We start from the raw sequence: 12,220 nt of genomic DNA on the forward strand, positions 1-12,220 counted from the left end.
TCAATTGTTTTATTCTGTTTTTACAGCCTTGAACCCCCATAATGCATTTTTTGTTTAAAAAAAACCTAAACCGAAATTGAAAACTGTTTTTTATTTTTCAAACATCAATCCGAAACCGACCTCAGAAAGCAGTAGTCGCTCAGCACTAGTTACCCATAATGTAACTAGTTTCCCGTAATGTCCGTTAGTTAGACAAACCTATTTAGCATGTTTTGGCGTTAGAGTTCCTTTACTGTCAAACAGAACTTACCCAGAATGTGGTTCCCATGTTCTCAGATAGTACAATATAAATGCTCAAGACATGTTTCATGGGACGTTGCAAAAACATTAATAGTTTTCTGAGGGTTAGGAAAATATTTCATCAACAGCACACCAAACATACACATAACATGGTTGCCATTTTCTTACAATATAATATATTAATGTTCTACACATGTTTCATTGGAAGCTTGCAAGAACATTCTGTCCTGGTCCCCTGGAGGTTTTTGTCTAGTTCCTGGCTTGTTCCAGGGACGTCCATAAAGATGTTTTATGTCACCTGATGGTCCCAAAGAAACGTTCTCCCCTCAAAAAAAGTACACATCACCCCTTGTTACTTTTGCCGAGCCCATCAAGGCCCTGATTGGTAAACCACGGATCCATTCACAGCTCTTTGTCTGCTGGCAAGGTTAGGGACATCCACACACACAGTGCTTTTAACATACAACCATTGTTCTGTGTATGTTTGGTTTGACGTTGAGGCAGTATGCAAACAAATACTTAATTGTTTGAAAACTGAAAGTTTTACATCAAATTATGAGGCATGTTTTACCTTGCTTCAAAGTACAATCCAACCATAGAAACATGGAGGCATTTATTTTATAAAGACTTCCATATGCCATTGAACCAGTAGCCCATTTCTCTCATGTTCTATTGGTTTACAAATCAACATTCTTTCATTGTACAGTAGCCAAAGGCACAAACCTAGCCATATTAGCAACCCATGCTAGTTGTTGCATATTTAGATCTTCCTTCTTTGTCAATTTTAAACTGATATTTTAATCTCTGTTATATGAAACCTCTCGCAGGTGGGGTATGATTTTGACAACAGTGTTTCCCGTTAACTACATTATGGAATGAACATTCGTGCGCAGCCTTTTAAGCTAAACGTTCTTTCTGTCATTCTGAGCATCGTGGGCGGACACTCTAATCAGGGTATGCAGTCAATGCATATGGGAAATGCTGCAGGTCAAATGTCCGTGCCATATTTTCCTATCGGAAACCCCTGACCTGAACGTTCTTTCAATGTTCCCATGAAACGTGTCTAGAACATGAATATCTTATATTCGGAGAACATGGTAACCACGTTCTTTGTATGTTTGGTGTGATGTTGTTGGGATATTCTCCTCCTAATTCTCAGTAAACTGGACACTGGAATGTTTTTGCAATGTTCAAATGAAACATGTCTAGAACATTACTATTTAATATTCTGAGAACATGGTAACCACGTTCTGGTAAGTTCTGTTTGACGTTAAGGTGTGTCTTAGTAACATCTTGAGGAAGTTAGAGTTAAGTTTGAAGAGAGTAATATGAGCCCTGCTCGGTTGTAGCGAAGAATAGCATCGTACTAAGAGTAGCTGCAATTTTATGTCGATTGTGAATGAACATGTGCGTTGTTAATAAGATATTTTGCTGTGTTATTTGTATAATGGTTTTTCTGTTGTTTTGTAATGTGTTACTTTTGTAAAATGATTGAACTAAAAGTTGAATTGAGAAAACAACACTGTATCACTCTCGTGATTATTTCTCCCCTGTTTTCAGGGGCGTAATATTTTTGGAGGCTCTGCTGAGATAGCTGCTCAGATGTCCAGTTTCCACACCCTGGTCGCTGAATTCCGAGCCAGCTAAATCTCCACATAACAACTCAGGCAGGCTGCAGTGAGGAAAGTGTTGCTGTTTGGGGGAAGCTGGAAGTTAGTGGTTAAGTACGTGTCAACTGAGGCCATTGATCGACCATCAGAGACAGTAAGGACCATCTAATTCAGAGTCAACTCCTGCACAGTAAAAGTTCCTCCTGTTCTGTCAACATGACAAGCGCCTTGGAAGAACTACAGGAAGAGGTAGTAGGAGAATTGCACACCCTGACTAAAAACAAATTACTAGAGATATGTGATTTCCTTGACATATCAGGCGAACAGAGAAGAGATGTTCGAAACAAATCCTGCATATCATTAATGACTCACATTATGATGCTCCTTGAAAGAGAGGAAGATGCAGAGTTAGAAGATGGTGGCATGTCAGAATTGTTGCTACTTAAAGACGAAATGACAGAGATGATCAGTGGCATAAATAACAAAACAGGGCAAATTGACCATGATATTGAACCAGCCGGAACACATCACAGAATAGAGGAACTGAGAACTGTAACCCCACAACAAGGGGCGGGAACTGAGCAGATTACTGCAGCCAAAGCCAGTGATTCTCTGCATCAGCCCCAACCCCATGCCAATCTTCAGGGGAGCGTGCCGCTCTCACCCAATGCACAGCCCAGCCTATACCGGCGCAAAGAGTTTAACATTTCTGGTCAGATAGGTGAACCGGGCCAGAAAGAAAAACTGTTTTTTTCCAGCCTTGTCCATCAGATCGAGAATGGATTTAACAGAGTCTATCCTGAGGTAGAAATAGTAGACGCAGTGGTCAGGGCTATTTCTCCAGGCTCACAGCTACGCAGCTACTTGGAAGGTAAACCCCAGCTAACTCTTCCCACACTTAGATGTATCCTGCGTTCCCACTTCCAAGAGAAGCACAGCATAGCAAGGAGACCCCTCAAAGCTTCATGATGCGCGTCTTAGATTTGAGGCAGAAAGTAGTGTTTGCATCCCAGGAGTCAGAATCAGGGCTTAAGTATGACCCTGCTCTAGTCCAGAGCATGTGTTTACACACAGTCCTTACGGGTCTCCAGAGTGACAGTATCAGGATAGACATGCTGCCTCTCCTGCTAGAGAGCGAAACATCAGATGAGGTTTTGCTAGAGAAGCTTAACATTGCTTGTGCTAATGAGATAGAAAGACGAAACAAAAAGTGGTTTAATGCCCCACTGCCTGCTACAACTGTAAGTGTAGTCCAGTTAGAAGATACGCCATCTGCAAAGTGTCCTGTGAAGGAGGCCAAAGCTAAGATACCCGCAGAACTGTTAACAGAGTTAGCTGAACTTAAGACAGGTGTAGCTTCTCTAAAAGGTCTCAGTGCAGAGATTGCTCAGATTAAGGAGACATTACAGCAGCCTATGTTTCAGTCACCGCCTTGTACCTATGCCCCACCCCCAGTTAGGAGGCCAGATAGGGACCCCCAGCCACCTGTTTCCCAGCAGCAGTATTACAGCAACTACAGTCAGTCCCAAGCACCTGACCCTGCACAGAATCAATATGCACCTAACCGGTATACCAACCGCTCTGCTCAAGCTCCAAGGAGGTGTTTTGTCTGCCAGCAGGCCAGAACAGATGCACGCTGCACACACTGCTTCCGATGTGGGAGTGGAGAACATTTTCAAGCTGGATGTAAAATCCGGGGAGCCAGACCTTCGAGGGAGGCCCCTTTAAACGGAAACAGGTTACCGCTGAGGGACGAGTGTTAAACGTAGCTACCAAAAAGTCCCAGAAATGTGCAAATTGCGCCAGAGAAGATTAATTTGAAAACCTGAAACAATGTTCCTCATGTAAAGAGACACTGTACTGTTCCAAAGTATGTCAAAACCAACATTGGACTAAACATAAGGAAAAATGCACTCACCTGAAAATTGACTCTACCAGTGAAAGGTTTTCCTGCACAGAGGAAAATGCCCACTCCTTACCATCCCTAGCTCAAGGTTGCCACCCCCGTAAGGTCACCTCGCTAGTCGGCAGACAGTGCCTTATTGAGTGTCACCTGAATCGCCACCACCTCAAAGCTCTATGGGACACAGGCTCTCAGGTATCGGTCATTGATGAACGATGGAAAGAGGAATCTCTCCCAAACGCAAGGCTGAGAGATGTTTCAGAAATCCTGGACTCACCTGATGATCTAAGGTTGACTGCAGCAAATGGGACTGAAATGTCGTACCTGGGATGGCTTGAAACAACTTTTTGGCTAGCCTCTGAAACTGACCAAACAAAGGAACTGATCATCACGGTGCTGGTAATGAAAGGCTGTCACCTATCTCATCCCATCATAGGTTTCAATGTTATCGAGCACATCCTGACAATGACCGAAAAGACTAAACGATACAGTACAGTAAAAACAGCTTTCCCAAGCCTCAAAAGAAACAAGGTGAGAGCTTTTATACAGGCTGTTAGCGCAGAACAGACAGATGAATACGCAGTGAAAACCAAGAAAGAGAAGGTTGCTGTACCAAAACACAGTAGCATTCAGATTGAGTGCCGTGTAGCTTCCCTGCCTTTCAAAGATGACATGACAATGCTTTTCCAGCCAGACCTGAACCCGCAGTGGCCAGACGACCTTGAGTTCTTTGACACACTAGTCAGAGTCAGGAAAGGTGTTTTTCCAGTTATCCTGCTTGATGTCTCTAACCCCACTGACCACGACAATGCCCTGCTAGGACGCACAATAATCGGTACAGTACAAACCATTATGACTGTGTTACCTGTCCAAGTCTTTGAAAAAACTGTCACCCCAGCCACAGTGAATCACACCAGCGTTCGAACCCCATGTACTGCTACTGAACAGTGGGATCCACCAGTAGGTTTAACTCACCTAACCCAAGAGCAGAGAGAGGTTGTTAGGCAAATGCTTAGAGAAGAGTGTCACTCCCTTCTCCAGATCAGACAATGACATTGGCTGCATTGAACGATTGAAAATGACTATTTCTATAAAGGACTCTGAACCAGTAAAGTGCACATACATGTCAGTGCCCAGGCCACTGTATCAGGAAGAGAAGGGTTACTTTTATGACCTCATAGTCGAGGGCTGGGTTAGGAAGTCAAACTCTTCATATTCTTCACCTGTCGTGTGCGTTCGTAAGAAGGACGGGACCCTCCGGTTGTGTATAGATTACAGAGACCTGAACAGAAAGACACATCCCAACCGCCAGCCCATCCCTCGGGTCCAAGGCATCATGGACAGTTCAGGTGGTAATTCCTGGTTCTCCCTCTTAGATCAGGGAAAAGCGTATCACCAGGGGTTCATCTCTGAAGAAAGCAGACCACTGACAGCATTTGTGACCCCATGGGGACTCTATGAGTGGATACGGATGCCATTCGGCCTCATGAACGCTCCTGCAGCTTTTCAGCGGTGTATGGAGGAGTGTTTGGAAGGGCTCCGGGATAACATCTGCATTCCTTATCTGGACGACACGCTAGTTTTCAGTAAAACATTCGACAGCCATGTGAATGATGTGCGAAAAGTTTTGCAGCGTCTCAGAGAGTATGGCATTAAACTCAAACCAAGTAAGTGTGATCTCTTTAAACCCCAGGTCCGTTATTTGGGTAGAATAGTGTCTGCAGAGGGCAGCCGAGTTGACCCAGCCGATTTTGAAGCAGTAAGAGCATTGAAAGAAATCAGACCAGAGACTGTGGGCCAGCTCAGAAAATTGCTTGGTTTACTCACTTACTACAGACAGTACATCAAAGACTTTTCTAGGAGTGCCAGCAGCCTGTATGACCTCCTGAAAGCAGATTCAGAGAAATTACCTGACCACCCACGGAAAACAAAAACAAAGAAAGTAAGTAATGTGGTACCCTCAAACAAGCCAATCCTGTGGACTGACCAGCATCAACAGGCACTTGAACATCTGATTGAGTGTTTGCTTCACCCACCAGTTTTAGGTTTCCCTGATTTCACTCAGTCACTCAGTTGATTTCACTCAACTTTGTTGCACACACTGATGCGTCACAGGCTTGGGAGCAGTTCTTTATCAAAAGCAAGATGGAAAGCTTAGGGTCATTGCTTATGGCTCCCGAACCTTAACAGCAGCTGAGAAGAACTATCACTACCACTCGAGCAAGCTAGAATTTCTAGCTCTAAAATGGACAATCACTGATAAGTTCCATGACTATTTGTACTATGCTCCGACCTTTACTGTATACAGCGATAACAACCCGCTCTGCTACATTCTGTCTACTGCAAAACTGAACGCAACCACTTCCAGGTGGGTTGCAGACTTGGCTGATTTCCACTTTACAATAAAGTACAGGCCAGGCAGAGAGAACGGTGATGCAGTCACTGATGAGAGAATGTTCTGAGGAGCTTCCACAAGACACCATTGCTGCCGCGATACAAGCAGTTGAGGTACAGAAAGAGGCTGTTGTACCTTGGTCATTTTCAGCTGCATCTATGTCAGTATCAGCTGAAGGTGAGACAACCACTGCAACAACCAGCTCGATCCCAAAAGATGGGATAAGAGAAGCACAAGAATCTGATCCGGTCATCCGTCCTGTGCTCAATTTCAAACTGTCTGATTCCAAACCGCCAGTTAAAGAGCAAAATAAATTCAGTCCAAAGACAAAATGCCTATTCAGAGAATGGGACAAATTGACAATAGACAGTGATGGCATTCTGTACAGAATCACTACAGCCCGCAAGCAGTTAGTTCTACCAGAGCAGTACAAAGGTAAAGTGATGGAAGAGTTGCACAATAACATGGGACACCAAGGTACTGACCGCACTGTATCACTAGTACGTGACCGCTTCTTCTGGCCATATATGCAATCTGACATCGAGCACTATGTGACTAAAACGTGTAGCTATGTCAAGCAGAAAAAGCCAGCCCATGAAACAAGAGCTCCTTTGACAAACATTGTGACAACACGGCCATTTGAACTGGTATGTATAGACTTCCTTCATCTCGACAGATGCAAAGGGGGATATGAGTACATCCTCGTGATTGTTGATCATTTTACACGTTTCACTCAAGCCTACGCCACCACGTCAAAGTCAGGTAAAACTGCTGCAAATCTCATCTTCAATGACTTTGCCCTGAAGTTTGGGTTCCCGTCCCGCATCCACCATGACCAAGGGGGAGAATTTGAAAACCAGTTGTTCCATCAGTTAAAGAAACTCAGTGGCATGGCGGGGTCCAGGACAACACCCTATCACCCGATGGGAAACGGTCAAGCGGAACGCCTGAACAGAACATTGTTGCAAATGTTAAAGACACTAACTGAGACACAAAAGTCAAATTGGAAGGAGTCTCTGAACAAACTGGTTTATGCCTATAACTGCACCCATTGCGAAGTGACTGGCTATTCACCATTTTATCTTCTGTTTGGGAGATCACCCAGGCTTCCAGTTGATATGCTCTTTGGATTGTGCACAGAGGCAGGTTCCAGTAACCAGGGAGACTACGTGGAGAACTGGAAACGAGGGATGGAAGAAGCATACGCCATTGCAAATGAAAATGCTCAGAAAGCCGCTGAAAGAAGTAAGAAGTACTATGACACTAAAGTTAGGAGTTCAGTGCTACAGCCTGGCGAGCGAGTTCTGATTAAAAACCTGACACCAAGAGGAGGACCAGGAAAACTCTGTAACTATTGGGAAGATACAATTCACACAGTGGTGAGACAAAGGGGTTCAGACCTGCCGATTTATGAATTGAGACCAGAAAAGGGTAGGGGACGCTCCAGGGTCCTGCACAGAAACCTGCTCATGTCCCGTGACCACTTACCTTTTGAGACACAACCAGAAATTACCAAAGTGGACAAAAGTCAGAAAACGAGGAGACACCAGCCTGCATCACAGCCTCTAGATTCTGATGAAGACAGCGGGGAACACACGCCCCCAACAGCGAAACAGACAGTTGCAGTGCCAGTCCCTGATACGTTACCAGCACAGCCTCTTGTTGAAAAGCGGCTGGAGGAGACAACAACAGTTAAAGACTTTCCTGCTGAAAATTTGCCTGATGATCGTCCACCAAGTGCCTTTCCTTCATATACTGATGCTGCTGAACCTGAGGAACCAGCCTACCAGCTGCCACAAAGAGAGAGACACCCTCTAAGACGTATCACCTATGATCAGCTTGGTATCCCTTCCTGCTACAGTATCCAGCCACAGCCACTGTTGTTCCCTGTCTACTCTGCACCAGGACTGGTTCCATGGCTGCCATCACTACAGCAATGTTACTTTCAGCCACCTTACATGTATGGGCTTCAGCAAACATGAGGCTACAGAGTTGACATGTTTGACCATGGACTACTGTCTGATTTCACAGACTGTCAAAAGAGACTATTTGCAGACTATGCATATAGATCATTAAAATTGATGGACTGTTGATCAATAGTATGAGAAAAGACTGCTTATGTTATATAGCTGGTCAACAGATATGGACTGTGAATATAACTTGTTAGTTATATTTGAACTGTGACCCTTGACCTCTGCTCAAGTAGTACCTTACAGAAGAGGATTTTCTAGGTCCAGTGCATACGGACTGTTGAAGAAGACATTGTTGGTAATGTTGGGACAACATTTATTTTGTCGGGGAGAGTGTGACAGGCTAAAGGAAATATTCATAGCCTGTTATACATTAAAAAGTATTAGTAGGTTCATAGTATGTGAGGATCTTAAAACATCTAAGGTTAAAAAGATGCATTCAGTATTAGTTGATAGAGATTGATAACATTCATATAATTGTGTTGAAGTTCAAATCCGTCAAGCGTACAAAGGGTACGAATTGTGAGAGTAATGTGTAAACATTATATTGATTACTTTATTTCGTGGTGCCTAAAAGTGTTAATCTGTGATCTACGAAATGTTCTTAATCTATGAGCCGGAGATCGATTGCTCTGGTCTCCACCCATATTCCTGGGGAAATCGCGGTCTTTTATCATTGAACTATTGAGAAAATAACACCGTGTCACTCTCGTGATTATTTCTCCCCTGTTTTCAGGTACATTATTGATGATAAAAAAGAGTAATTTAAATGTTATAACTCGTTAACATGTCAATAGTGTTTAAGGTGTGTCTTAGTAACATCTTGATGAAGTTAGAGTTAAGTTTGAAGAGAGTAATATGAGCCCTGCTCGGTTGTAGTGAAGAATAGCATCGTACTGAGAGTAGCTGCCATTTTATGTCGATTGTGAATGAACATGTGCGTTGTTAATAAGATATTTTGCTGTGTTATTTGTATAATGGTTTTTCTGTTTTGTAATGTGTTACTTTTGTAAAATGATTGAACTAAAAGTTGAATTGAGAAAACAACACCGTATCACTCTCGTGATTATTTCTCCCCTGTTTTCAGGGGCGTAACACAGACACCCATGCATACCCCACAAGACATGCCGCCAGAGGTCTCTTCACAATCCCCAAGTCCAGAACAGACTATGGGATGCACACATTATTACATAGAGCCATGACTACTATTCTACATCAGGTAAATGATGCAAGCAGTAGAATCAGATAAGAAAACAAGTATAAATACACTTTATGGAACAGCGGGGACTGTGAAGAGACACACACAAAGGTACACAAGCGCTAGCACACTCACTCTACAAACACAAACATACATTGTAAGATTGTTGTAGGGGGTATTATACATTTTGCATTATAGTGTAATAATATATGATGTACGGTTTTATCTTTTGTTTTATATGTAATGTAAGTGCCTTAATGTTTTCGGACCCCAGGAAGAGTAGCTGCTGCCTTGGTAGCAGCTAATGGGGATCCCTAATAAATAGAAATTGTCCGCTCCATTAAAACTTGAGACATCTGTGGCATTGTGTTGTGTGACAACTACATTTTAGAGTGGTCTTTTATTGTCCCCAGCACAAGGTGCGCCTGTGTAATTATCATGCTGTTCAGCTTCTTGATATCAGCTTCTTGATATGACACAGGTGGATGTATTATCTTAGCAAAGGAGAAATGCTCACTAACAGGGATGCAAACAAACGTGTGCACAACATTTGAGAGAAATAAGCTTTTTATTCATAAGGAACATTTCTGGGATCTCTTACTTCAGCATGGGACTAACGCTTTACTTGATGCGTTGATATTTTTGTTCAGTGTAGTAAGCAACAAGTACAGTTCATAATCTGTTGGGTGGCAACTCTGCCACACATTTGACCACTGGTCACATTAAAAAAAAAGTTTTATTTACCTAGGCAAATCAGTTAAGAAAAATATATTTTTTACAATGACGGTCTACCCCGACCAATTGCTCGCCGCCCTATGGTTCTCCCAATCACGGCCAGATGTGAAACAGCCTGGATTTGAACCAGGTACTGTAGTAACACCTCTTGTACTGAGATGCAGTGTCTTAGACCACTGCGCAACTCAGGAGCCCAAACATACAGGTTGCCTGTTCTAAGGACTGGGATCAGCAGCCAGCGTTATGGCCTCAATGCAAGGTGGAACGAAACAGTGAGACCCAAACACCTGAGACTACACACCTATGTAATTTATTTTGTCTCCGAATGAGAAAAAGAGAGCCTTAGATATAAAAAGAGTAGTGAATGCTAGCCAGGGCAGGATAACACCCTAACAATCCAACACACATGTTCTGGGCTAGCCGAGCCGTAGCCTGAGGGAGAAGCAGCATGTGGTAGAGGTTTTCTCCCGTCCTCTCCTAACACGTCTGAGGAGTGGGAGTGAGATACACGCAGTGATAGGCATCAGAGCCAGCTGTGGATTAACACAATTCACACTTCACTTAGAGTAGGTAACAGAGCCACCTCCCCATGGCCCTTAGAAGGGTCTCCTGTCTCAGCCTCAACACCAGCCTCAATCTCAGCCTCGGCCTGCACCTTCAGTCTTTGAGTTTAAACCAAATAAAACACTACAAAGAGCTGTTTTAAGAGGCCTGGCTCTGTTACTGCAGCAGATAAATTTACTAGGAGTAAATCAAATTCCAAAGTAGTAATGAAATAGAGAGACAAAATCAGATATAGCACCACTGCACCCACGGCTGTTTTAGAACGCTTGAACAACGTTTCATGGCGTTTTGTTACTTTCGTGGCAAGTTCAGACGTTGTGACATTTATTGAATTCACTCACTCTCCTATCTATCTCTCTCTCGCTCTCTGTCAATATATTTTTTTCTCTCTCTCTACTCCATCCTTTTATGTCATGAAAAGATGTATGTGTGGATGTACAAAGTCCTTTGGAAATAAGTTGGACATTTCCACAGGACTTTGACAGTAATGATTTAGAGTCAATGGGGTATTGTACACATGACAAGACGAAGATTATAATTAATCAAGAATACAAAAAGTGGTAATCATTCGACTGTATCCAGGATACTCATGCACACACACTGTTCAGTGAGCAATATGACTGTCGCCTTACTCACTCCTACGTTTTTAGATTATTTAGCAGACAGTCTTTTCCAGAGCAACTTACAGGAGAAATGAGGGTTTAGTGCCTTGCTCAAGGACAGATACTGCTGGCAGGGCAGGCTAGAGTTGAACCAGTGTGTGTGAGTGGGCAGTGGGGGGTGGTAATCAAAGGGATTCTCCCAATGGGAGGGTGTGGAGCTAGAGTTGCCCTGACACTGTCCTGCCCTGCACAGGTGTCACATGAGAGGTGACAGGCTACGAGAGAAAACCAGGTCATGGTAAAGGACAAGGTAAGACACCTCACATATTTTCCTCGTTTGTGGTTGCCCCCAGGGCCTTTTTATATCAGTTAGGCCTACAGCCAATTAACACAGCAGAGCTAGGGAGAGAGAGAGAGACTAGGCAAAATTCCGATGTACATTACTCACTAACACCATCACTGCCTATTTATTTTTGGAAACTGATATGAAGCTTTGCTTTCTTTGATTAATATCAAAACATCTGAAGTCATAATTTACATTGTGTGATCTTCAGTAAACCAAATCTTGAAATAAATAGTCAAAATGTAATTTGATTTTAGATTTTGTTTTTCACATTTCCATTGAGCTTATTTACTTATAATACACACAGCTGCTTTTCTAGAAATGTATCTTAACAATGTTGAGACCGCATAAATGACCGACATTGACAGGTGTAGAGAGGTACTGTAGGTAGTTCAACATTCATAATCTATAGGACAAAGGCTAAAATGTATTTAACATCGTGTTCATCTTACTTCAACTATTATTTGTGGAGAAACGTTAACATAGGCCTGGTCGGATCTGAACATTACATGCAAGTCTATCTTGCACATTGTAAAGAAGACAGAATTGATCAGATATAGTATGATCATTGTTTGAACAACTAATGTAAATCAAAATTCAACACAATGCATTTTACAGTAGGCCTCTACACATCTGTCATATAATATTATGTCAATGCCC

The 12,220-nt window shown here is 42.9% G+C and overlaps 1 long non-coding RNA gene across 1 annotated transcript; it reads left to right on the forward strand.

The window, feature by feature from the left end:
* Window positions 1-8,800: 8,800 nt before the first annotated feature.
* On the forward strand, window positions 8,801-9,673 carry LOC127931099 (uncharacterized). The gene is made up of 2 exons (XR_008139801.1): window positions 8,801-8,854; window positions 9,206-9,673. It is a non-coding gene; the product is annotated as an uncharacterized LOC127931099 (long non-coding RNA).
* The last annotated feature ends 2,547 nt before the right edge of the window (window positions 9,674-12,220 follow it).

This window comes from Oncorhynchus keta, chromosome 7 (assembly GCF_023373465.1).
Source record: "Oncorhynchus keta strain PuntledgeMale-10-30-2019 chromosome 7, Oket_V2, whole genome shotgun sequence".
Lineage (NCBI taxonomy): Eukaryota > Metazoa > Chordata > Actinopteri > Salmoniformes > Salmonidae > Oncorhynchus > Oncorhynchus keta.